Source organism: Herpailurus yagouaroundi, unplaced genomic scaffold, assembly GCF_014898765.1.
Source record: "Herpailurus yagouaroundi ecotype Mexico unplaced genomic scaffold, PumYag 213, whole genome shotgun sequence".
Taxonomy (NCBI): Eukaryota; Metazoa; Chordata; class Mammalia; order Carnivora; family Felidae; genus Herpailurus; species Herpailurus yagouaroundi.
The window spans coordinates 2,776,542-2,803,200 of NW_024412444.1; the positions used below are offsets into that span (position 1 = coordinate 2,776,542).

Sequence of the window (26,659 nt, forward strand, 5' to 3'; positions counted from 1 at the left end):
ACTTTTGCCTCCGGATTTTGTTTGCCTCTGCAAACGAGCTCATCATCTCCATGCTTGGTTTCCAGTGTCTCGCATCCACGCCCGCAACCCGGCTCCTCGCTCACACGACGGTGCTCGGCGGCCCCCGACTTCGGGGCCTCCTTCCCAGGGGTCACGGTTGGGAGGGCGTCACGGGAAAAGGTTTGTTTTCATCTGGCTTTACTATCGGAGCCTCAAAACAAACTTTTGCGGAGTTTTGGGAACTGAAGTCGCTGAGTATAATTTCAATTGGTTAATACTTTCTGATTAATGGAATCTAATTCAATTAAAGTATTTGTCAGAGAGCAGATTTATTTGTGTTGCGTTCTGAGGGTAATGCCAAAGCCATTTGTTCTTAATAACAAAAAAGCATGAAACTCAAGAAAAGCTGTTAATAGGATTGGGTTGGGGAGTGAGGGAGCTAATTTGATAAAACAGTTCTCAGAAAAAGAAACAGAGGTTTGTTAAACGGGGGCAAAATCTGCTGGTAGATTTTTATGTGTCTGTTTTTTGGATTTTTTTTTTTTTTTTTAATTTGAGGTCCAGGAAACTCATGTTACGATTCCCACGGCAACAGTAATTTTGTCTGATGCATAAGTGACATTTCTGGTGAAGAAAAATTTCCGCTTTTCCTGTGGTGTTACTGCACTTGTATCATTGAGAAGATTGGTTACAGTCGAAGCAGTTGGACTTTTTTCAGTCCTGGGAGTAAAAAGCTTGCTGTGAAATCGACATTAGCTTTAAAGCAGGCAGCTCTTTGTCTCATGCGTGTCAGCTGTAACATGTTTCCCATTCAGCCCTGGGCTTTGTCCAGGTGACTTCTTTTCCAGTTGGAGTGTGTGTGTGTGTGTGTGTGTGTGTGTGTGTGTGTGTGTAGTTGTTTTTTGTTTGCTTTTTTAACTAATCTCTCTCCCCAACATGAGGCTCGAACTCACAACCCTGAGACTGAGAGTCGCATCCTCTGCCGACTGAGCCAGCCAAGTGTCCCCCAGTTGATGTATATTTTAGACCTTGTCCCTTAAACATGTGTTTTCATTCATTTTCCTCCACCTTTGGCCTAGGTCAGACCGGAGAGCTAGGTGGAGATTAGTTGCACACGATTGCTTGGGACTCTGTAATAGAACTTTTTTTTTTTTTAATGTTTATTTATTATCAAGAGAGAGTGTGTAAATGGGCAAGGGGCAGAAAGAGAGGGAGACGCAGAATCCAAAGCAGGCATCAGGCTCTGAGCTGTCTGCACAGAGCTCAATGACGCGGGGCTCGAACTCACGAACCGTGAGTGAGATCATGACCTGAGCCAAAGTCACAGGCTCAACCGACTGAGCCACCCAGGCGGCCCTGTAATAGTACTTTTAAAATCCCTTAGGTTTCTGTTGTATTTGAAAACACATTGAAACACCTTTTACTTCTCTTGAAAAAATTTTTTTGTGAGAACAATTTTTTTATTGAGATAAAATTATCATAATGTAAAACCCGCTGCTTTAAGCACTTTAGAGCGGCTTTTTAGTACATTCTCAGTGTTAGCTATCACCAGTTTCTTTTTTTTTTTAATTTTTAATGCTTATTTTGAGAGAGAGAGAGAGAGAGAGAGAGAGAGAGAGAGAGAGGGAGAGCAGGGGAGGAACAGAGAGAGAGGGAGACACAGAATCTGAAGCAGGCTCCAGGCTCTGAACTCTCAGCAGAGCCCTACATGGGGCTTGAACCTAGGAACCGCGAATTCATGACCTGAGCTGAAGTCAGACACTTAACCGGCACCCCAACCAATTTCTAATTCCAGAACATTCTCATTACCTTGAAGACAAACCTCATGCCCTTTAGGCAGTGATTTCCCTCATCTCCTTAGATGGCAGTCACTAATCTAAAAACTAACTTGTTTTTGAGAAAAGTATTTTTCTCTCATGTTAGCAAGTGTATCTGGAAGACTTACAATGTGAATAAATAAAAATCCGGAGGTGGGTGTAAATCTCCACAGTTACACATTTTGTTGCGACCTCTTCTTAGCTAAAGAAGAATTGATTAAATAACAGGGATGGTGTATTTAACATTTCTTTATTGTAACTTTCGGAGAATAGAACCTGGCACAAATGAAACCTGGTGTCCTATCTGTGACCCCACTCAGAGCCAGTTAAGTAAGTGGTAGGAGCCCTGGGTGGAGCTGAGTGAGCCTGAGGCCGTGAAGGATGGAGGGCTGGCTCTTCTCTGCTGATTCTTCTGGGGAAGTCAAATCAATAGTAGTACTTAACTCTCCACGTGCCTGCCTGGTAAACCTCTAGGAAAAAAGAGGCCCCAGATCAATCTTCTTTACAGACTCATTAAAGCAAAGATCAATTCACATTAAAGTGTAATTAAAGAGCAGGCCTCCCTGGGGAGGCGGTGATGAGGATTCGGAGGCCATGGTCGCTCAGCGCGGAGGGGAGGAATTACTCTCTCAGAGGGCTTAGAAGCCATGGAGAAAGGGAATCAGAACTCAGCTTCAGAAGTGAGGCTCCTCTTGGAGATTTGAGCCAGGTTGTTAGTGATCAGGGGTACAGTACAAGTGACATTACGCTGCGTAATACGTAGTTGGCTGGGGCTCCTAGAAGTTGTGTGTGTGTGTGTATGTGTGTGTGTGTGTGTGTGAGAGAGAGAGAGAGAGAGAGAGAGAGAGAGAGAGAGAGAGAGAGAGTCTCCATCTAGTGAGTTGGGATGAGGCCTCTTGTCTTTCTCTTCAATTAGCTGCCTTTAAAACTTTCTCTTGGGGTGTGTGGGTGGCTCAGTTGATTAAGTGTCTGACTTCAGCTCAGGCCATGATCTCACCACGGTTCGTGGGTTCCAGCCCCGCGTCGGGCTCTGTGCTGACAGCTTGAAGCCTGGAGCCTGCTTCGGATTCTGTGTCTCCCTCTCTCTCCCCCCCCCTCCCCTGCTCATGCCCTGTCTCTCTCTCAAAAATAAATAAACATTAAAAAAATTTATTAAAAAAAAAAGGAAACCCTTGGGCACCTGGGTGGTTCCATTGGTTGAGCATCCGGCTTCGGCTCAGGTCATGATCTCATGGTTCATGAGTTCAGGCCCCTCGTTGGGCTCTGTGCTGACAGCTCAGAGCCTGGAGCCTGTTTCAGATTCTGTGTCTCCCTCCACTCTCTGCCCCTCCCCCACTCACACTGTCTCTCTCTCTCTCTCTCTCTCTCTCTCAAAAAGAAACATTAAAAAATTTTTTTTAAACTTTTCCATATTGCCTCATCTTGAGGAAGGTCATCATCATCTGCAGACATAACAGAGAATTGATGTTAAAATGTTTTCTTTTTACGTATCATGTTTATTATCACCAGAAGTCAGAAATAATAGTTGATCTAGAAATGTTGAGTGGTAATCTAGGACTGTGAAACTCTTTGTGTACTGATCGTAGCTGGACCCATGGGGACGGGGGACTGCAGGTGTGTGTGCGTGAGGTGAGGTGGGGGGTAGCTGTTCTCCTGAAGGGGAGGGATCATCACCCTTCCCGTAGAGGAATTTGCTGAAGTGTCCACAAATCATGAAGTTAAGAGCGGACTTAATCAGGTTTCTTAAAAACTGTAGAATTGGGTCTCTCTTTCCCCATTCTGCTTCAGAGATGCGCCCTCCACCTGAGAATACCCTTCAGCCGGGCTGGTGAAGGAAGGCCAGTCGGTTTTGGTTTTGGTGTAAAAGGATACCCTGTCTGGGTCATTGGTGTCTTTTCATGCATTCTCATCAGGAGCATGGAGTTCACAGTGACTGAGACACTTTCGGCAAGAACTGAACAAAGTTGTGTGTAAAAGTCCCAAGTCGATGGGGCATCTGGGTGGCTCAGTTGGTTGAGCATTCGACGCTTGATTTGGGCTCAGGTCATGATCTCACGGTTCGTGAGATTGAGCCCCCTGTTGGGCTCTGTGTTGATAGTGCAGAGCCTGTGGGGGATTCTCTCTCCCGCTCTCTCTCTGCCCCACCCCATTCATGTTCTATCACATGTTCATGCTCAGTCTCTCTCATTCTGTCTCTCAAAAAAAAAAAAAAAAAAGTCCCAAGTTGAGTGTAAGTGACTGTCCTTGTTCCTTGAGCAGTCTGCAGCCTGTTATTTCCCAGACACTAAAGGGAAGCTATAGCCCTAGTCAGAAAACACATTATGTATAAAAAGGGGGCTGTGCTTCCTCTCCTGTGTCTTCAGAGACATGCTCACTTTCTGCCTTGTTTGCCCCGAGATTGTTGGTGTGAACTGAATCTTTGCTCTGGATGAAACATCACAGCCATTCCCCTGGGAGATGCTGGCTTTCCCCATCACCTGTGTGATTCTCAAACTGAGCCACCTGTCAGAATCACCTAGAAGGCCTGGGCTCACACAGGGATGGGGCGGGGGGGAGCGGCCCTCCAAGACTCAAGTGTGGAGTCGTTACAAAGCTGCTTAACTTTTGGAGGGCAGTAGGCCAGTTAGACAACTTCCTCATGTTGCAGGTGTGGCAAAGGCATTTGTTTGGAACAGTGGGGCTCACAATCCTGGTTAGGCATTTACTTCTGACCACGGTGCTGGGGGTGGTGGACAATGACTGAGCAGGGCAGAATGGCTCTGGCTGTTAGAGGTCTGTCACTTAATTCGCTATGTATCGGTGATGGCTGTGGTCTCCCAGCCAACCTTCCCCAGTTACCACAGAGGCACGCAGTGCTGAGTGAACAGCCTGGTGGGAGACCTGTTTCTGCCTCCGCGTGCGGGTACGAACGGCTCGGCTCAGCGTAGCACCCCGCCGCCCTGGGCAGGAAGAGCTGGTGCCGGCAGGTGCTCTTAGCACTGACCTTCCTGCCGATTCAGGCACTGCCTTCAGATGAATCTTGGCCCCCGCCTAAGTCAGGAATGGTTCCAGGTGGAAGTGAGAGGGAGGGTCCGAGAGGTGGGCAGTCTTCCCCTGCCCTAAGCGGGGGGGGGGGGGGGGGGAACAAAACCCAGGGCCCACAGCTGCCCCGCACCCCACCCCCCTCCCCGGTTACTCACCTCCTGGTTTCCCTGCCTTCTGCTATGGCCAGGCCATCATCCTGCTCATCACCGAGCAAAAGACATGACCGGGGAGGAAGCTTAGGGGGGTTCAGGATGGAGAGAGACCAGGGGCTCACGTGCAGTGCGGGAGGGGCTCCCGTGAGGTGAAGCCCAGTGTGACCACACATGTCTCCCAGGCTGGGGCTTCTGCCCTCGAGGAACCCGCAGGCCAGCTGCAGAGAAAGCTGGGGGCACAGCCATAATGCAAGCGAGGGCTGGGGAGGCCCGTAAGGAGGGCTTGTCCCTGCTGACACAGACACGGTTGGTGTAAGAGGGGGAAGTTTCCCAGACATTTTAGCTGAGGCTCCTCCTTACGTGGATCTCCTTTCTCTCCCCCCACAAGAGAGTGTAAGTTACAGGTGTCAGATGGAGCACCTGGCAAGCTGGACCGACGCCCAACGTGTGGGGTGCTTCGGGGAGGACGAATGGGACATGGCTAGTTCCATTTTAAGGCCAGTCCGCCCCATTCCCGTGTTTGCCTTTGTCAGCAGGCAGGCTGCTGTGAAGGGCCAGCACGCTTCTGTTGGAAGGCAGAGCAGGACCCTCGGTTCTTAGAACCGCAGACCCTGCAGCGGCTGGAAACCACCAGTGAGCCTCCGGATAGAAAATTAAACACGCACTTTACAAGGGAGAGCAGCCCTCTGTCCCGGAAACTTCCCAGGGGTTCTGTCGTGCAGGCTGCCTCTTGCCCCCAGTCCAAGGGAGCCTTTCTCTGGGAAAGGAGCTCCGGCTCCCCCCCCCCCCCCCCCACGCCTGCCAAATTACACACACTCATGAGTTGTCATTTTTCCTTTGTGTTTTCTTTCCTCTTTTTTTTTTTTTTTTTTTTATTTCTTTGTGAGTGGGGGTAGTGAGTCAGCCAGATGAGCGGTCATCTGCAAGTCATTTGCTGAGAAAGTGAAGCGAACACCAGCTGTGGGTCTGGGGAGCCGAGGAAGGGGAGGCCGGTGAAATAGGAGTGTGGCCATGGAGGTCACTTTTTTTTTGGGAACTCAGTAGCGTAGGTTCTGTTGTTCAGAGCTGGCTTTTATTGTGTGTTTGGCTCCGCTCTCCTTTCTCATTTTCTCTCATGACCAGTAAGCTCTCGGTAGGGCGTGAGATCCAGGGAGCACGAGGAAGCTGGGGAGGTGTGCAGGCTCTTGCAGGGAAGTGCCTGTCCTCGCCGCGGTGGGTGCTGAACGCCCTCCAGGGCTCCGTGAGCCCCAGCCTGGAGGCGAGCCGCTTTCCGGGGTTGCACGAGAGTCCCCCCTCTCTCCCGTGTGAAAGGAGCAGGCCGTATCAACAGTCTGTTTCCAACTGGGACCATTTCCTCCTCCTCCTCCTCCCTCTCGCCCACTTCCTGCAGGTGGCTTCTGTAATCCACTTACCGCTGGGGAAGCCTCATGAGCGTGTGCAGTTAATCCGAAAATGGCTGGCTTGACTTTGACCCGCGTGGTGACCTTGCAGAGAAGGCAGGGCCTATTGTGTCTGCTCACACCTGGGAGCCATTTTCAGCTTTTATAGCCCAAGTGGAAGAAATGTGTTTGCGTTTATGCTGGGCCTTCCTTTCATAAGGTCTGTCATTGTTGGGCGTTATGGAGGGAATATTAGATACACCCTGCTTATCCAAAGGCAGGGGTTCTTCAAGGTAGAAGAGTTTTTACTCATTACATGGAGTCATACAAAATCGCCGTTTCTTTGCCATTCGGAAGTGATCAAAAAACATCAGCCATCTCTTAGGGTTCTACCTTCCGAGATGAAACTCAGTCTGCGTGGTTCCCTGACGGAGGGCCCTGCTCCAGGTGCCTTCACAGGCCTCCTCGTATTATAGTGCCTCTGCAGTCCCTGGAGACAGCATAGGGTCTGTTCTAAGCACATTTGACCGATGAGGCACCTGAGGCACAGAGAGGGCAAGAAAGTTGCCTGAGGTCACACAGTAAGTGGCACAGGTGGATCTTGAGTTCTCTTCTGTCCACCTTTGGGTTTTGCACTCCCTGTATACATGGAAGTATGTGGTCTGGGAGCCTGGTAGGGTGTTGTAATGTCACGTGTCGACCTATCAAATTGTGTCAGGAGGGAGAGGCCTGGGGACTGCAGCCAGGCTGCTCAGCAGTGCAGATGAGATGCTTGACCCAGGGCAGAGGCCTCTCTTAAAGCTGAGTGCCGGCCTCTGCCATATTGCTGTCAGGTGATCCGACTCTCAGCAGCCCCTCGGTGATTTTCATTAGCGGATGTGGAGTCACAGGAAATCCTTCTCCTGTCCCGAACCACAGGCTGCCCCTCCCCTCACCACCTGATCACACCCGCAGGTTAGTTATTCTGAGCCGATTACGGTTGCCCATGTTTTAGGGGCACCGAGAAGGAAAACAATTCTGTTGTCAGGTCTCCGTGGATGGATAGTGCACATGTTCCATTAGCCTGTCGGATGGCGGCCACCTGCCTGGAACACACAGCTTCCAGGCAAATTCCCGCACCCTTTCCTCACTTCCTGGATGCCTTTCAAGCCCAAACAGCTGAGATAAAGGTGCCAATTTGTGGTGCTTTCTCCTCAACTCCTTCAACCCGGAGCTCGAACAGCGTGTGTGAAGGCTGGTAGCAGGCAGCTCTATGGCATGCATGAGGTGTCCTCCCTCGAGGCCACTGGTCTCTGCCCAGCTGTGTGGGTGGAGAGTCTCTTTGGGGGCTAAGAGACATTTTGTTGTTGGGGAAGGACATGGCTCGGCTGCTGTCAGATAAGCTTGTAGAGTCCAAGGCTCCCTCCCCCAAGTAACTGAAGCAAAAGGTAGGTGCAGTGGGTGTTATCAGCTTCCATCAATGACTGCATCATAGGGCGTTATGGGGAGGGGCTGCTCTGCATGGTGGTTAAAGAAGCCTCTGGCTCAAAACGATCTCCGCTTAAGCCTGTCTTCATTCTCGCCTTTGCCGTGTTCTCTGGGCCTCAGTTTACTTCCCCAGACAGAGGTAGTTTCCCATACAGCAGGCTGTGAGGATTCACTAAATACCACGTGCTGGATACAGTGTGTGGTGTATAATGAACGTGTACCAAGTGCTGGATACTATTTTAAATTTTTAACGTTTATTTCCGAGAGGGACAGAGAGAGGGGGTATGGACACAGAATCGGAAGCAGGCTCCAGGCTCCGAGCTGTCAGCACAGAGCCCGAAGCGGGGCTCAAACTCGCGCACTGAGAGATCGTGACCTGGGCTGAAGTTGGACGCTTAACCGACTGAGCCGCCGAGGCTCCCCCTGCTAGATACTATTTTAGACGGACCCTGTCTACTGAGCTCCCTCCGGTGTAGGTGGAGCTGGCCCGATCTTGCTGCTGTGTTCCGAGGGGGTTGGTGCCAGACTGGCGCAGAGGTTGTTTGCATCCCTAAAAAAGGGACCTCACTTGCAGATACCCATTATGGCTCCCTCTCTTGCGACCTAGTGGAAGTTTATAGATCATCCCCATATTTGTGTGGTGGTGGTGGTGGGGGGGGGGTCCTTAGCTTTCTCATAGGTGAATTCCTATTACAAGAGCTCAGTGGTGAATCGGTAGCATTGGTTTTTTTCCTCTTGTTGGCTGTTTCTTTACCTGGGCTGGGTGCAGCAAGCCCGTGAAACACTAAGCAAACACCTAAGCAGTGGCTGTCATCCTTGGCTGAACAGTAGAATGACCAGGGGAGCTTGAAAACCAAAAACAGACAAAAACCCTAGATGCCCAGGCTCCATCCCAGACGGTGTAAATCAAAACGTTGGACTGGGGGGCTGCGGAGGAAGGGACCCTGGGCACAGGCCCTGGTAGTTTCTTAAAGCTCTCTGGAGGTCATTTCGAAGCGCTGCCCAAGTTTTGATGAGCCCAAGCTGGGTAATCGCAAGCGAAAGGTATTGTCTTCCCCTCTCTGTTTCCCTCTTATACCTGTCACTGAGAGTAGCCAGGTTCCCCCACCTTCCTGTCCTCTCCTTTTTCTGTTCCAGGCGGAGGGGAAGTAAGTGGTAAGACTGACCTTCAGATTAGCACTTAGGATCCTGGGGACCCTGTCTGAGGTTGTTACTACTGATTTATCTGGAAGACACCGTGAAGTGATCCACTTACTAGGAAACTGCCTTGCCTTTGGGGGGCGCAGGGGGGCGGGCCTTGGGGTCTGTTGGACATGCCTACCTCATTTGGTGATCACGGAGCTTGACTGTGGGTCGCTGCCTAATCCAGGTCATTTCTTTGCCCTGAAAGCTGGTTTACTATACCATCTGTCAGGTGGATGCCACCTGTAAGTCAGAGAAGAACCTTCCTGACGATGGGGGGAAAGCCCTCTTCATGGTAAAATGACAGGCACAACTTAATTCATTCTTTTCAAAAACCTTGTTCTTCATAACTCCAAAAGTAAGACTGTTCTTTTTTTTTTTTTTTAAATACTTGGTGGGATACAGCAGGAGTCTAGCGCTAAAGTTGATTTTTGATGATCACGTGATGTATGTGATGGGGGTTTGTGAGGGCTGGGTTTGGAATCAGGCCCTTCCGTAGGTTGGAAAGAGTAACTAGAATTTTGGAAATGATGGGAAAAGATTGCCTGAGACTTCTTAGAATGTGGTGTTTGTTCCAAATCCAGCGTGTTCTTTTTTATAAGGAGAAAAACAGTGGTTATCGGCACACATAGCCAAGTTTTTCTGCCTCGTAATTTTTATTGGGTTCTGGGAGTCAGAGTGAGGACCGGCCGTCCCAGGAGCCCCCGCTCCTCCTGCCCTCGCAGGCGGTAGCGCGATCCCCCCCTTTAGCCCCCGAGGGGTCCTCACAGACCAGGCTGGCCCTGCCCCCTCCCTCATTCTCCAGTGTGTGTTAACAGTTCTCCAGCCATTGTGCGGTTCCACGTAAGAGTCCACTGCCTGTCTTCGCTGTGCCCCGATCCCTGAAGAAGAGCTCCAGCTTCTGAGAGACTCAGTAAGTCGTCCAAGCAGATGGATTCAGAAAGCAGAGTACAGTGCATTGTGGACGTAATCAGGTCGGTTTCCTGAGTGAGACCAAGGTGCATCCTCTCCCTGCCCTGGTGGCTTCCTGGGTCATCTCCGGGAAGAGAACGCAGGCGGGCGAGGACCCCACCTGCCTCTCTCATCTGGACATCACCCATCAGAGCACATCCTACCTCTGGACCCCAGAATGCAAGCCATCCTGCAGTGAGAGGTGCTTGCCTCCGAGGGGCGGGGAGGAAGCATCCTTTCTCCTGGTGCACATGGCCTCCCCCTTGTCAGCACCGGTACCCTTCAGAGAGGAGCCAGTGTCCAGCCTCTTGGCTTCCAGCCCTGACTCTGCCCAGAGACCCTGCTGCAAGGTCTTCCACAAGTCACTGCGCCTTTCTTGAGCTGCTGTTCCCTCATCAGTAAGGAAAGGAGCTGGTGCTGTATCAGCCACGTTTGAGCAGTGTCCAGAATGCACGTGGCTGCGTCCTCTCCTGTCAGCCTGTGGGACCTGGCTGTGGGACCCTGGGGTCCTCGTAGAGGCTTGGATGGTGCCGAGATCTGTCCGGTGGGCCCGCTGGGCACGGTGTTGAGAAGTCTGGTTAAATGACGCAGGGGGTAGCACCGTAGCCAGTTTTTGCGGTCTGCCCCGTCTCTCCAGGGGCTCCTCCTGGCCTCGGTCCCAAAGGTGCTCGGACTCAGCTGTTCCCTCCCCACGAGACACCCAGGGAGCCCCAGCCTCAGTCCACATTCCACGCTCACCACCCAGGGAACTGCCTGCTTTGTGATTGCCCTGCAGTCTGTATTTGTTGAGGAAAAGAGCGAAGGATCCCTTTGTGGCTTCCCCGTTACCTGCGAGATCAGGTCTCAGCTCTATGTGCGTTTGTCCCGATTCCGTTTCTTTCTCCCTGTCACCACCTCCTGCCCTGATCTTTGCACGAAACTGCACGTGGGGAAAGCCGTGTCTTGGATTCTGTGTCTCGTTCGTGGTGTCTCTGTGGTCCGACATGGCTGTTCTCTTCCCAGCCTGCTCCCCCACACCCTCGAGTCCCCACCTGTCAACCAGCCCGTCCTGACTACTTGTCTAAGAAACGTGAGAAAACCCAGAGTTATAGATAAGCGGTTTTCTTGGCTGCGGGATGTGTCAGAGCCTTTACTAATGAGGGGATGGAGCTTGGTGTTTCCCACCTTCAGCGAGCCTGTGTTGTGTGGGATGAGTGGCGCCACGTAAACTGACAAACTGCAGAATCAAGCAGAACGAAAGGTATCTTTATCGGAGTCCTCGTCAGTACCTTCCTGTGGCTGGCCTGCTTCGGGGGGTCAGCAAGGACCCACGGGGCGGATGTGTGCAGACATTCCACAGCCGTTTGATGGAACCCCTCCAAAGCTAGTGTTTCAGGAATGGTGCTTTGGGAATCTCCGGTGTGGCCATCCAAGTCTGACCTGGGTCAAGGTGTGGCCACCTAGCGAGCCCTCCTGCCCGGCCAGGCAGTGTTGGGGCCTCGGCTGAAGTAGAGGGCACAGGACTGGGTGGTCACTCCTGATGCACACCCCCAAGGGCCATGCGGTCTTCTAACAGGCTTTGTCAACATCTCCCTTCTCACCAGGAGACCAGGCCCCCTTGTCCTTTCCTGAACAGTGGGAAATAATTAAACATTTCATGCTTACCCATATGAAATGTTTCCGAAATCCCGCAGTGCCCAGCAGTGTTGGGCTTTCTGAATGGAGTCATAGGAAGTAAGTTTCTGCTGGTTTGGAGGAATAGCTACCCAGTGAGGTAGCAGATTGGCTGTCTGATTCCACCGTGAATTCTGCCGAGGCCTCTATCTGATTCCACAAGGCAGATCGTGACATGTTTCTTTGGTGTTTTAAACCTTTTACTTTTGAGATGATTACAGATTCACATGCAGTTGTAACAAAAAATAGTGTAGAAAGATCCTCTTATATCCTAACCCAGTTACCCCCAGTGGTAACATTGTAGAAAGCTTTTTATAACTAGAATATTGACCTTGATATAGTCAAGATACAGAACATCTCCATCCCCAGAATGATCCCTCATTTTGCCTTTGGAAGCTTCCCCATTTCCCTTCTGCCCCCACGCCCTTGGCAGTGTCTAATTTGTTCTCTGTATATGACTCTCATTTAAAGAATGGGATACGAGTGGGTTTATACAGCCTGTACCCTTTTGGGACTGACTTCTTGTCTGGAAGCACAGTTCCCTGGAGATCCATTTAGGTTGTCGCATGTATCAATAGGTGATTTCTGTTATCACAGAATAGTACCCCATGATACGGATGCACCGCACTTCGTGGACCCATTCACCTGTCGAGGGACATCTGGGGTGTTTCCACATTTGGGCTGTTCAGAATAAAGCCGGTGTGAGCATTCATGTACAGGTTTTGAGTGCATGTAAGTTTTCACTTTCCTGGGACCCATGCTGTAGAGCCCAATTGCTGCATTGTGTGATATTTGTATGTTTAGTTCTTTAAGAAACCACCACACTTCTCCAGCACGAATGTACCATCTTAAATTCCCATCAGTGAGGAACGAATGATTCGGTTCTCTGCATCGTGGCCAGCATTTGGTGGTGTCCCTTTTTTTTTTTTTTTTTTTAACTTTTATTTATTTGAGAAAGAGACCGCGTGAGTGGAGCAGGGGCAGAGAGAAAGAGAGAGAAAATCCTCACTCACAGTGAGGAGCCCAGCACGGGGCTCGATCCCACGAACCTCGAGATCACGACCTGAGCTGATCAAGAGTCAAATGCTTAACCAATTGAACCACCCAGGCACCCCTACCTAGCTTTAGATCCCAAAGATTTTCTGCTGTGTTTTCTCTAAAAGTTTGTAGTTTACATCTCACATTTGGGTCTGTGATGATAAATTAAAAAAACAAAACAAAACAACAACCTGAAGCAAAGAAGAAACTGGAAGCCTGTGGTTTCAAGAAAGACACAGCAAGTGCAGGCTCCTGCAGGAAGCTGTAACAGGCAAGACGAGGGGATGGCGTGGTTGTAGGTACAGAGCAGGACCACCGGAGAGGGGGCCGCGTTGATGCTGTAGCGGGGCTCACCATCTTCAGGGTAGATGAGGACTAACCTACAAAGGCCAACTCTAATCGTACGCGTACCCGTCCTGAACCCTCCCCAAGTACAGTCGGATCCTACGCTGAAGGCCTGGGGAATTGCGTGGTTAAGAGATACCCTAAGTCATATGACTGGGAGATCAAAAGGCTTCCAGATGGGGCAGGAAGCGGGCCTGGCTTTATTTTTAAAGGCACATCAGTGGTATCACTCCCAGAGGGGAGAGGGACTTGTCTTGGAAAGTGCAGCCAAGTGCAGAAGCCACTTCCTCCTCTTTTGGAACCCCCGAGCCGCCGGGAAGCTGGCATGGGAAGGAAGCGCCCAGGAGGCTCCTTCTGTGCCCCCCACCCTCCCAGGGATTGCAGGACCACCCTGGCACCCACACACCCGTCTTCTGTCCTCTTAACCTCAGGGTGGCTGATAAAACTTGTGTGCTTCTCCTCTTGAGACAGCCGCACAGCCTGGAGTCAGAAGAGACCCGTGCTTGCCTGCTGGTGAGCTGGGTGGCCCCAGACCCAGAGCCTGACGTCTCTGAACCTGGTTTAACTGGTGCCTTCTGTGGCCTGGTAGAGAGCAGGGGGTGAACAAGTTTCTGCTTCTTGGAGAAGGCCCAGTGTTGTCCTGTCATACTGTCAAGAGCTCGGCTCACCCATTTAGGGACCACTCCAGTCTTCTTGAGTATAAGTAGGAGAGGGCTGGCTAGGCCCGGCAGCAGCCGTGTGCTGACGTGTGCCTGTGGAGGGTCAGGGGCGCGAGCCCCCTCCGAGCGCGCAGAGTTGGGTCTGCCTCTGATGGAATCACAGTCGTGGGGTTGTAGTGTGCCGAGAGGAGGTGAGTGGCCCGGGGGACTGTCCAGGGAAGCCCTCTTCCACCTGCTTCCATTATGAGGCAGTACCACATACGGAGGAGGAATGCGGGACAAGGACTCACGACTGGGCTCCCGTCCTAGCTCTGCTGCTTCCTGCCATGTTCCCGTGCCTCATCGTCCCCGTCTGTGAAATGGGGACCGTAGCAGTATCCATTCTTTGGTTTGTCGTGAGGATTAAATGAGCTAGCCAGAGCCTGCTCCTGGTAAGCTCTCACACGCTGTTACATTTGAGACCCCTCTTCCCGCTGTTATGGCCCTGCTACTGCTCCGTTTGCACAAAGAAGTGTGGAGTGCCTTCTTTGGTGGGTGAACGGCAGCCCAGTCGAGCATTGGAACTGTTTCCGGGAGGCTGCAGAGGCCCCAGGGCACCATTCCAGGCTTCAACTACAAAGGCCCTTTGAAGTTTTTACCACCTGGAGCAGGCTCTGTGCCCCGAGACTGTCAGGATTCACGGGGTTGAGAGGAGACTCTGGAACCCCGCACCATCCCGGCCTGGAGATGAATGGGTGGGGCCCCCGCCCTGCTGGCCCGCAGGGAAGAAAGGCCTCTACCGCTGAGGCCGGCCCCTCGGTGTGTTCCCCCCTGAAGGCCCTCTGCCTCGGACAGTCAGGCAGGCCCAGCGTTTCTACACTTAAGGATCAAGTCCCAGAGTCCGGTGTCTAAGGTTGTGTTCACAGCTTTGTCAAATAGCAGTTTAATTTACTTACATAAAAAAGCACATGAAAATAATATGCAAAAGAGAGGATGGGAAAAATTCCGTGGTCATCCTGCTGTGTCCAAGAGAAACGTTCTAGGGTATTTCCCATCCTTTTTCTGCTGGCTTCTTTGGGAGAGTGGCGGTCATGGGAATCACTTACCAGCGCACCCTGCCTTTTGCTCTAGATTACGGTATGGGCAGAATCCTGAGTGTCCAGGGCTGACGTGGGAGGGCAGCCACGAGAACATTAAGTTTTGTTTGGAAATTGTGAGGACGGTGGGGTTCACAGGTTTCCCCTGCTGTCTGGAAGAAGAGTGTTCCTGTGAAACCTTTTGTAAGCCAAAATGGTATAAAGCAAAAAAGCACTTCTCCTTGCGTTGAAGCAGAAGTCCTCTTTCGGTTTCTGTCAATTTGCAAAAGCAGGTGCTAAGGTCTGTCCGTCTTTCCTCAAAACGAACCTGTGTTCAAGTCCTGGTTGGTGAGGACTCCCAGGGACAGAAACCGCTGTAGCCGAAGACAAAGGCTGTTGCTGGTTGTAGATTTCCAGGTGACCCCTGTGCCCACACCCCCTTCCCTGCTGCTCACCGGCATTGAGTGTGGGGAGAGGCGCTTGCTCTGTGTGGTGTAGCAGCTGTACCCTGTCACAGGGCAGGGACTGGGGGATGTTTCCACCCCACCCTCTTGGTGTTGAGACCTCAGTTTGAGGAGATTCACCCCTTGTGGCTTCTTGACACCGTCCACGAGGAGCTAGGGGGACTCCCCTTGGCGAGAGTTTCTGGGATCTGAGCCTGGCCTTAGGGGGTTCTCTGACCACGTGCTCCTCACTGCCACCATCTCTCCGCCTTGCCCACCTTTCTTGGCCAGCCCCTCCTTTCTGGAACAGTCTATGCCAGGAGCCCCTTGTGAGGGGCACTGGTTTCCCTCCCTACTGCCCTTGAGGGACAGAGCCAGTTGCACACAGGCCCAGACACATGGGCCTTGACAGGGGTGATGAGAGTAACTCAGGTGAGCCCAGAACGTTCCTGCGGCCCCCACAGGCTCCCTGCTGTGCCAGGGTTTGTGCTTCCACGGAACAGGGACCCACAGCCTGACGCTGTGTGCACTTGCAGGCAGGGCGCCTCCTCCTTGAGGGCTCCAGCGTGCCGGAGAGGAACACCACCCGTGTGCAGGGCGGCAGGCTGCCAAGGCAAGGGGGAAAAGGAGAAGAAATCAAGGGACATGTGGGTTGGTTTAGGTGAGAAGAAAGCTGAAAGAATTGAGCAGCCATGTTGGCCTTGACCCGGAAAGAACCCCTACTTGAGTTCCTCATCACCCTTCCCCCTGTGGCCCAGGGACGATGGGGAATGTGGGTAGAGTTGCTCCTCACCGCTGCCGGATGCGGGAAGGACGGACAGACGGATGGACCGTTGGCCGCTGCACCATCAATAGAGCTGTTCCCCCTTTACCAGCCCTGGCTAATCAGCGAATGTCTGTGCTTGGGGTTAAACTGGGGGAAGTGCAGTTAACCCCAAAGTCCATTTTATTAGGCATTTTCTTTTTAAATATGACGGCTTTTCTATCTAATAAAGGTAATTCCAGGTTACACCTTTAATTTCTTGAAAAAATTTTCTTAATTGGATAGTTGGTCTTGCCTCAGTGTTTTTTACCTAATAACGTTTTTTTTTGTTGTTCAGGTCTGTGATGGTGAATGTAGGAGACTGATCTAAAGCTGTAATTCATTTTTTTATTCAATATTTATTGAGCACCATTTATGTTCTAAGCATGGGACTGGGTGCAAAGGATATAGCACTAAAGAAGTTGGGCTAAAAATTCTAATTCCTTTCTAATGATGTGTTGACCATGGGACTACTTAATACCTTAGGAAGCTTTGTTTTAATCTGTTTATAATTAATAGACTCTTAGAGCACTTTTAGGTTTATAGAAAAATTGAATCGAGAGTATGGAGACTTCCTGTATACCTCCTCCTCTGGTTTCTGCTGTTAACATTCCGCCTTAGTGTGGTAAATTGGTTAGAATGGATGGGCCAGTATTGATACATGATGAAGTAGACCTCTGGTTGACATTAGGGCCCGCTGTTCTACGTTCTGTGGGCTTCCGTAAATGTTTCACGGCCTGTATTCACCATTTACACTTATTCAGAGTAGTTTCACTGCCCTGAAAATCCCCTGTGTTTCCACCTGTCCATCCTTCTCTCTCCATAACCTGTGGCAAGTCCTGATCTTTTTATTGGCCCCATAGTTTTGCCTTTTCCAGAATATCCTATATTGGAATCGTAAATTCCAAGATAGCCTTTTTTGATTAGCTCCATTCGCTCAACCATGTCCATTTCCTTAGGAGGTTTTCTTGTGTTTGTTTGCACATGTAAAAATGGAAGGCGGAAGTAGTTGGGGTGGGGATCCTCATGACTTACAGTCATCTATGGAGTGGGTCACTCTGGACTCTACAGTACTGTGGTTGCTGACTCTTGGCCGTGCCTAACTTACCTCCTTCCAGATCTTAGACTTCCAGCTTGATTGTGTGTCAGGGTGGGGGGACCAAGCGGGGTCTCCTGCATCGAAGTGCCTGGGGCCACCCACTCCCATGGGGATGGGACGTCAGGTTTCCTTTGCGAGGAGTTAAAACAGTTCGTTGAAGACCCTAAGGGGACAGTGACCCTAAAGGAAGTGAAGGGGTCAGGAGGATAGTTGACACAGCCTAGTCCTGCCTTCGGAAGGGTTGACCCCGCCTGGCGGAGGCTGTTTATCCCGCCACTGGGCCGCTCTTGTTTTTTATCCGATCTCCACCTGAATAAACAGATCGGGAACGTCATCTCCAGCCAGGCTGAGACTCTGTCAGAATTCCCCAGGGAACTGATGATTCACCAGCAGCGGCGGCGGGGGTAGTGAGAAGAAGAGAGAGAGAGAGAGAGAGAGAGAGAGAGAGAGAGAGAGAGAGAGAGAGAAACCTGCTTATTCTGACTCTCATTTCCTGTCCAGCAAACACTCTAGGCTGGGCTGTTTCTTAGGCGTCGCTCGTTTCTTAGAGCAAATGGTCAGTTTATGCCGTAGATTTATTATGCAGATGGTTTGGTTTTCATCCTTAAGGTGAATGTAAAGCAGGCTGGTGAGAGGGCGATGCTTTGGACCTTCATTCCGAGAGGAGAAACTTCTCCACACTGGCCTGGAAACCTCTTCTGCACTCACTTGTTCTTTTTGGAACCTCCTTACCTTCTGATTTCAAGTGGCTTGTGGTGTTCTTCCCAGTACTTCGCATAACATTACTTCTTGCCAACTTGGGACTCAGAATTATTTTCTCTTCTTTGCTTTTTTGGTGCTCATTAGGTGCCCACTTAAAATCATTCTGACACCTGAACAAGATTCGATTGGGCTTGGCCCTGCTCTGTGGCCCCAGGCTGTATTCTTGAGGCTTTTTGTGGGGGACAGGTGCAGGCAGGGGGGCACCTGAGGGTGGTTGCCGTCTGACAGTGTGGCTGAATGAAGCAGCATGCAACAGGGCATTTGGATGAAATGACTTTTCGGACACATTTCAACTGTGGAGGATTTGGTTTAAAAGAAGACTACCGAGGGGCGCCTGGGTGGCGCAGTCGGTTAAGCGTCCGACTTCAGCCAGGTCACGATCTCGCGGTCTGTGAGTTCGAGCCCCGCGTCGGGCTCTGGGCTGATGGCTCAGAGCCTGGAGCCTGTTTCCGATTCTGTGTCTCCCTCTCTCTCTGCCCCTCCCTCGTTCATGCTCTGTCTCTCTCTGTCCCAAATAAATAAATAAACGTTGAAAAAAAAATAAAAAAAAATAAAAGAAGACTACCGAAAAAGCGGGGGCGGGGGGTGGTGGTAAAGAAAAGAAAACTGTCAGTGTTTGATAAGGGGGAACAACATTTGCATGCCCTGTGACTGTGCCACAGCGCCACTCCTGGACATTGATGCTTGCCAGAAACGCATGCCAGTGTGCACCAAAGATACATGCAAAAGCTGTGTTCACAGCTGGGATTTTTGCAGTAGCCCACCCTGGAAATCACTCAGTGCCCACCAACGGTAGAAGAAAATATAAATCGCTGTGTACTCTCTCTATAGACATATCACACAGTGACGAAAAGGAATTTCCTACTAAGGCAAGGACGGATCCCATGAACATAATGTTGAGTGAAGGCTGGACACTGAAGAACATATCTGGAATGATTCCATGCCTAATAAAGCCCCAAAGTAGGCAAAATTAGTCCCCGGTGGTAGAACAGAGCTGTTCCCTCTGGGAAGAATAGCCACTAGGAGAGTGACAGGAAGGAGGCCGCACACATTCTGTATCTCAATGTGAGTGGTTGGCACACGGGTGAACGCCCTGGTAAAAACACATCGAGCTCTGCGCTTGGAATTTTACGCACTTCTCCGCATGCCCGTGCGGTTGCCATAAAAACGTTTACAAACAAATAGGACAGCTGCCACCACTGGGCCATATGGTCTGTTGGGTAGTGCTGTAGTTTTCAACAAAGGAGAAATTACCCTCTTCATCCACGTTCCTGAAATGATTTGCATCTTCTGGTGCTTGCCATAGTGCGGCCAACCCCCACAGGCAGGCATCAGGGCCTCTCTGGCCCGTGCTGGGTTTTACACTAAATCGGTGATGAGGTCACTAACTGTCTCGTCTTCTGTGGGTTCCATGTATGGGCTGTAAAATACTATGGCAGCCCCCCACCCCCGCGGCACCGAGGGTATGTGCCTGTGCGGGGGCCGGAGGTACGGTGGTGCAGAGCCAGAGCATGAGTTCTGTGGCACCATGGGGTGGGCCGGGTGCAGGGTGCTTCTCGTGCTCAGAGCCTGCAGGGTGTGGAGTGGGAGCATCCAGCCGGGATCCTGGTGGCGAGTGCGGGGTGGGGGCAGTGCTGGCAGGTGCGGGACTCTGCCCCCCCATTTCGGGGCTAGATTGTGTGAAACTATTTCTTAGCCAGAAGTTCAAACGGAGAGAGATCTGGAATTTGAATTTTGCTGATTCTGTTAAGTAAGACGTACGGAGAGTTTGATGACTGAGATAACACGGAAGATGTGTTGTCACCAGTGAGAATTCATACTCTGGGAGTTGTCAGTGTGGATTTCTGGGAGTCACCATCATTCTCTGGAAGAGCAGAAGGGTGTGCCTGCTTAAATGTGAGGACTTTGCATTGGCCAGCTTCAATGTGTCTGCCTAATTGGAAGAATTAAAGAGAGTAAGGATAAACTGAGGATCGCTGTTCTCTCTCAGATCACCCTTTGCACCTATCTGTCTCCACTGGCTCCAGGCAGGATCCCGGGTTGTCTTTGGAGGAATATAATAATGATGAAGACTTAGGTCCCACTCAACTCCCTGAAGAGGTAGAAAAGACATCAGTGGGAAAGATTCTAATTAGTGATGTCTGACATGAGCCCTGGAGGAACAATAGGAGGGTTCTTCGCTGTAGGGAGGCATTTACTGCCATTTTGTAGGCAGTTAAACCAGATGCCGACAGCGATTTACCAAAACGAGTTGCTAAGCTGCCTCGGAGCTGGAAATGGAATCTGGGGGACTCCCCACACCGACGCACAGTAGTTGTTATAGTGTCGACCAGGGGACAGTAAACTATAGGTAGTGGGCCACATGTGGCCCTCAGCTTATTTTTGTAAATAAAGTTTTCTTGGAGCAGTCACACTTATTCATTTACCCATTGTCATATTAGACTCTAGCACCAGAGTTGAGCACTTGTGACAGAGCATACATGATGCACAAGCCTAAAATATTTACCATCAGGTCTATTCTAGAAGACGTTTGTTGACCCGTGGTGTAGACAGTAGGTGCATAACTTCAGGAACCAGCTGCAATCCATTTGCCCCACCTTGACCCTGCCTCCTTTGATCTCCTTGCCCTTTCTTGTGGCTGTTGTTAGTGACACGAGATCTTTTCCACCACCAAGGGGAATACCTTATAAACCAGGCTTTCACAGAACCATAGTGGAGCAGTCACTTATGATAAAAAGTTTTAAATGTTGGTTGCAAATGCCTCTGTCTGTTTTACCGTCCAATTTAACATCAGCTCTGAAAACGTAGCCAAGTGGAGAGGGCTTATCTTGCCTGCTCTCTGCCTTTGAAGACTGATTTTATTTTGAAGCCTTTAACAGGTGTTGGTTTAATAGACTTCTGCTGTATTAAGTTCTCCTCGCCCCAGAGGGCAGCCTGAGGGGTAAACCGCCACAGGGTGGAGGCGCATGTTGGGCCCTTCACCCTTCGCCGGCCGCACAACCTCAGAACCGTCCTAATTTGGTTTAGTGGCAGAGACAGGCTGGGCATCCCTCCCCAGCTCTCCATTCCCCAAGAATAAAGGTAGCCATTCGCACATACAGGTCCCTAAAGACATGGTCTCAAAGCAACTGTTCTCTTCTTTCTTACGCAGAATGTCCTGCATAAGCGCTTTCCCTTCCTCTGCGTTGTGCGCGGAGATGGGGCCCCCCCGCACAAAGCCCTCTGCAGATTTGCTGCTCACGCAGGCCTCCGGGAAGCTGGTACAAAAGCTGGGCCTCGCCGCGGCCAGTTAATTACCCAGAGCAGTCTGAGGTGACCAGGAAGTAGCCGGCTAGCATTCAGATCTAGCCAAGCTTTGCTGAAGGTTTATGGATCGAATCCAGGACGAGGTTCTTAAAATTCTGCTGGGAGAGCCTCTCAGATGGCATGCCGGAGGGTCCTGCTCCCCTGAGCTTGCGTTCTGGTTCTCCTCGTCTCTCAGCTGTGTGAGACCTCAGGAGAATCCCAGCAGGATCTCCAAGCCTCAGTTTCTTCCACTGTAATGCACAGAAAATAACGGTACCTTCGTCTTTAATCGCTGTGTGATTTCCCTGAGGCTTTCGCCCAGGGCCTGCTGCCTATAGGTGTTGAGGTATTGGCCAGCTCTTGCTAAAAGGAACTTGAACAGGGACCCAGAAATTAGATGAGTGTGGACTTACTTGGGAACTGGGCAGTTAGGTAAAGGAGTCACCTGGTGACCGCTTCCATGTTTGCACGTGGCATTAAAAAGCACAGACAGTTGCTTGAAAGTAGACCACCTGATGGAATCAGGGCAGCAACCACATTTTCCCAACTGTCTACGCTCAAGGAGGTAGGAGGGCTTCCCCTGAATACTGGCTATTGGCTCGAGCCTTTATGGATGGGTGCGTGGAGGGGGGTGGCTTGGACAGGCCAACTTCCCCCGGGATAGGGGGCGGGCAGGGTAGAGTTTGGCGGGCTGGGGTCAGGGGTGTGCACATAAGCTATGCTTTTGCTGCAGGAGCGAGGAGGGGGTGTGATGCAGCTGGTTGGGGATCCATCGGGGTTCTAGCCATGGAGTCCTGCAGAAGCTTTCGTCTGGGATTTACTTTGAGGCACAGCTCCCCAAGACGGCCCGGTCTCCCTGTGGCTGGGTGTGATGCTCTCCAGCTGGAGCACGCTTGTTTCATGCACACAGCTAAGAGGCAGAGCTCTGAGTCATCGCTTCGCTGCTGGGAGAGGAGTCAGGCCTGCCCCCTCGCACCAAAAGGGCAGAGGAGTAGACAGGATCCAGTCATTCATTCGTTTTATTCATTCTCTTGCCAGAGCACCTCCCGCTAACTAGGTCCTGAGCCTGGCTCTGAGGATACAAATATGACTAATAAAAACAAGAACCGGTTTTATTGAGCAACTGCTATGTGTCAGGTCACATCACCCATGGGGCATAGGAACTTGACACGTTGCTTTATAGATGAGGCTCCTCTTGAAGTTCACGCCTGGAAGTTGTGTAACTGGGGTTTGAACTCAGGCAGGGCAGTGCTCTCGGCATGTTCTGTGCTGTGCCAAGTCCCAGCCCAGGAAGAACTCCTGGCCATGGGTGGAGTTGCCACGGTCCACGGAGACCTCTCACCCGCTGGGATCCTTGTTTTGAGAAGGAGGGGAGGCAGAGTCCACAGGAACGCAGAACTGTGTGGTCAGTTTTGCAGAGTACACGGAGTTCAGGAAGGATGTGATCAGGGCTCTGGGCTAGAGTGTGGAGCAGAGAGGGGCGCCTAGGTGACTCAGTCAGTTGAGCATCCAGCCTTTGGTTTCGGCTCAGGTCATGATCTCACAGTTTGTGAGTTTGAGCCCTGCATTGGGCTCTGTGCTGACAGCTCAGAGCCTGGAGCCTGTTTCGGATTCTGTGTCTCCCTCTCTCTCTGCCCCTCCCCCGCTCTCTCTCTCTTGCGCGCGCGCGCTCTCTCTCTCTCTCTCTCAAAATGAGTAAGTGAAAATTAAAAACAAAAAAGAGTGTGGAGCAGAGAGCCTAGTCCAGCGGGGCGAGGGCAGTGCATCCTTGGCAGCTGGGAACATGGGTGTTTAGTCCCTGAGGACCCCTGGAGCTGCTGCGGGCCACGTCTCTTGTGTTGTCTGGGCCGTGCTGCCACAGGCCAGTTGACACCCTTTCTTTCCTTCATGTTCCCTAACTGAACTCATCTGCTTGCAGGCTTTTCTTCTGTTGAAATGCCAGCGAGCCCCAGATCTGTGGGATTCAGAAATTTAACCTGTATTCATTTTTTTTCACCACATATTTATTGAGCACCTGTTATGTGCCTCACGCCATTCCAGTGGTTGGAGACACATTGGTGGACAAAACCGACTGATAGCTCTGCCTTCTTTGAGCCACATCCTGGTGGGAGGGAAGATGTTAAACTGGAAATAAGCATATTGCTGGATATATTAGGTGATAATTAGAGCTTTTGGGAAAAATACCGTAGGAAGTGTAGTGGAAAGTGTGTGTGTGTTTGTGAGAGAGAGATGGGGTGGAGGAGCCTGTGGGTTTAGACAACATGGCCAAGGACATTTGAATAAGATGGGAAAGGGGTAAGGGGAGACCATCTGTGGGTCTCGGGGGGGGGGCGGGGAGGAGCATTCTATACAGAGAGAAGGGCAAGTGCAAAGGTCCTGAGACAGGTGTGTGCCTGCGTGGGAGAGGGTCCATGTGGGGCAGTGTGTGAGGAACAGTGCAGAGACAACAGGGCGCTGTGTGGCAATCACGTGGGCTTTGGAGACCGTTGTGAGGACTTAGTCCTAAATGAGATGCAAGAGCCACCTTTTGAGTTGTAGGCAGTGGATTCTTGTAAACTGATTTTGTTTTTCGGTTTGGTTTTTATATCGTGATAATATTTACCATTGGAATCCTTTTTTAAGCTCAGTAATGCGAAGTACGCTCACTTTGTGCAACTAATTTCCAGGGCTTTTTCCCTCTTGCAAAACTAAACCTCTGTACCCATTGAACACCTCCCCTTTCCTGCCTCCTCCAGCCCGGGCAAGAACCACTCTACTTTCTGCTCCAGTGAATCTGACTCTGCCAGGAAACTCACAGATGTGGAACCAAACAGCATTTGTCTTTCTGTGATTGGCTTTTTTTGGTTTCACTTGACAATGCCCTCCGGATTCATCCATGTTGTAGCTCAGGTCAGAATTTCCCTTTTAAGGCTGAAGAGTAGTCCGTGGTCCATGTATGGGGCCCTGTGTTCATCCACTTATCCCTCCAGGCACAATTGGGCTGCTTCCCCTTCTGGGTATTGTGTGTAATGTTGCTCTGAACATGGCTGTGTGTGTAAGTCTTTCATTTTTTTCAATTTTTTTAAATGTTTGTTTACTTTTGAGAGAGAGAACACATGGGCATGGGGGAGGGGCAGAGAGAGAGAGGGAGACACAGAACCCGAAGCAGGCTTCAGGCTCTGAGCTGTCAGCACAGAGCCCGACGCGGGGCTCGAACCCATGAACCACGAGATCATGACCTGAGCTGAAGTCGGTCGCTTAACCGACTGAGCCCCCCAGGAGCCCCTGCATGTGTCTTTGAGATGTGCTTTCAGTTCTTTGGGATATATAACCAGAAGTAACACTGCTCAATCATGTAATAGTTCTTTAATGTTTTGAGGCTCCACCCTGGCATTTTCTTCAGCACTTTGTTGTGGTTCCTCTTTCCCTACATGCTTGTAGCCATCGTATGGGTGTGAGGTGGTTTCTCATTGCGTTGCCCTAATGATTAGTGCTATTGAGCATCTTTTCCTGTGCTCAGTGGCCATGCACTCGTCCATCTTCGGAGAAATATCTGTTCAAGTCCTTCGCCCATTTTTTAATCAGGTTGTTGGGGTTTTTTGGTTGTTGAATTGTAGGAGTTCTTTGTATATTCTCGATACTAATCCCTTGTCAGATATATGATTTTCAAATGTTTTCCCCCCATTTCTTGGGATGCCTTAAAGGATCTCTGTGGTTACTGGGTTGGGAGTGGTCCATTATGTGGACAAGGATGGAAGGCATAGCCACTAGCCGAGCCAGGGTATTTTAATATTTGCAAACCAGAATATTTAGTATCACTGATGCAGCCTCCAGCTGTCATCTCCGGCTCCCGTGGGCCCCTCTCATCCTCTTCTCTTGCGTCTGTGTCTGTGTTGCTGCCCCGTCTCTCCTCGACCACGGGCACGTGGAGTCCCTGCTCCCCAGGGTGGCCTGGGGGCCCTCGCCTGGTGTGCTGTCTGTCCCCAGAGCTGGACCCCGCATGCTGGTCTGGCAGAGTTCAGCACGGCTCCTGGCACATTTCGTCCACCTTGCCTCCGACACCCTCACTCCCACGCTCTGTTGTGTCTCATCCGCATGGCTGCCCCTTGGGCCAACTGGGGAGCTGTCTACAGCGTGTGAAAGAGCCCCATCCTCATTCCAGTAGCCTTCCTCCAGAGTGGGGCTGGTGCCCCACAGAACGTGCTGGAGTCGCTAAATAAACAGACTGGCAAGAAAGACAAAGACAGGTGTAAGACGAAAGGCAGAGACTGAGAGACGAGGCGCGGTGAGAGAAATGTCGGGGGGCTCGCAGCTGTCCCGTGGGCCCTTGCTGTGTGCACGGTCCCTTTCTGCCCCACTTCGGGGCCGCACTGGGGCTCCTTGCCTGCTTTCACATCGTCTCTTCCTGGCTCCTTGGTCCTGCATTCACAGTTTCTGGACGAGGCTCAGCTCTGCTGCCTTTATTTCTTGTTCTTTCTTTCCCATACTTAACATAATAAAGGTTTTCTTTTCTTTTTTTCTTTTTCTTTTGGAGTCAGAAAACTGAAGAGACCATCTCTATTAGACACATTGTAAAGAACTCAAAGGAAATAGCTTCTGGGGGGTGGGGAGGAGACACGAAGGGAAAAGCAGCCTTTCATTCTGGGGAGACTTCCCCGTGTCTGGAGTTGTGCCCCTGTAAATGGGTGTTGGGTTCAGGGCCTGGGAGAGTTGTGAAAACACAAAGGAGCGGACAAGAAGCCCCAGGGCTTCTGGGAGAGAGAGCCTCGTTTATGCCTGTTGGAACCGATTTGGCCAAGCGTGTGTTTAAAAGAGATGCCACTGGGTACGCGACGCCTGGCTTGCTCGTGTTGTGTTCAAGAATGCTTTGATTGGCCGGGGCCCCTGACACTGTTCACTCAGAAACTGGCCCGAGTGAGGGCCTGGAACCAGCACAACCCCAGCAGATTTTGAAGTATCTGAATATTGGGATGAGGGCTTCTGGGGTTTGAATCTGCCCCACGGAGCCAAATCCACGGTGGGGGCCACCCCGGGTCCTGCAGCCGTTGTCCATGTTTCTTGTCTTTCTCCTGATCAACCGGTACTGGCCGGTTGGTTAGACCGTGGGTTTTTCAGGAGGACGACACGTGCGAGTGAGTCACGGTGGTAGACTGCCTTCCTTGGGCAGGGGTTAAACACTCCGAACGCTTGGGTTAACGTCTGCTTTAGTGGGTCTCCCGTATGCCTGAAATAAGGGGTGGTGGCCCCATCTTGCATACGAGGAAACCGAGGAACAAAACTGTCAAGGGGGTCGAGTCGGAAAGATCGGAGGATTCAATTCCAGCTAGACTGAGCGCCCAGTTCCTGTTGCCCTTAGGTTGTCAGAATCGTGTCATTTAAAAAAAAAAAAAAAAGAAAAAAATCCCTCGTGCCTGTCTTCACACCTAGCAAAACGTGTGGGGCATGGCGATGGATTAAGTTAGATGAGACCTGAACTCGGTCCTCGGAGCCTCCTAAGTGATGGGGCTGGGCTGTGTTCTGAAGATGCTAAGTGAGAACCACACCAGGAGCTGGCTGGTTCCACCGGC

The 26,659-nt window shown here is 51.0% G+C and overlaps 1 protein-coding gene across 1 annotated transcript in view; it reads left to right on the forward strand.

The window, feature by feature from the left end:
• Nucleotides 1-26,659, forward strand: part of LRIG1 (leucine rich repeats and immunoglobulin like domains 1) — a 116,356-nt gene that overhangs the window by 52,803 nt on the left and 36,894 nt on the right. The window lies entirely within an intron of this gene.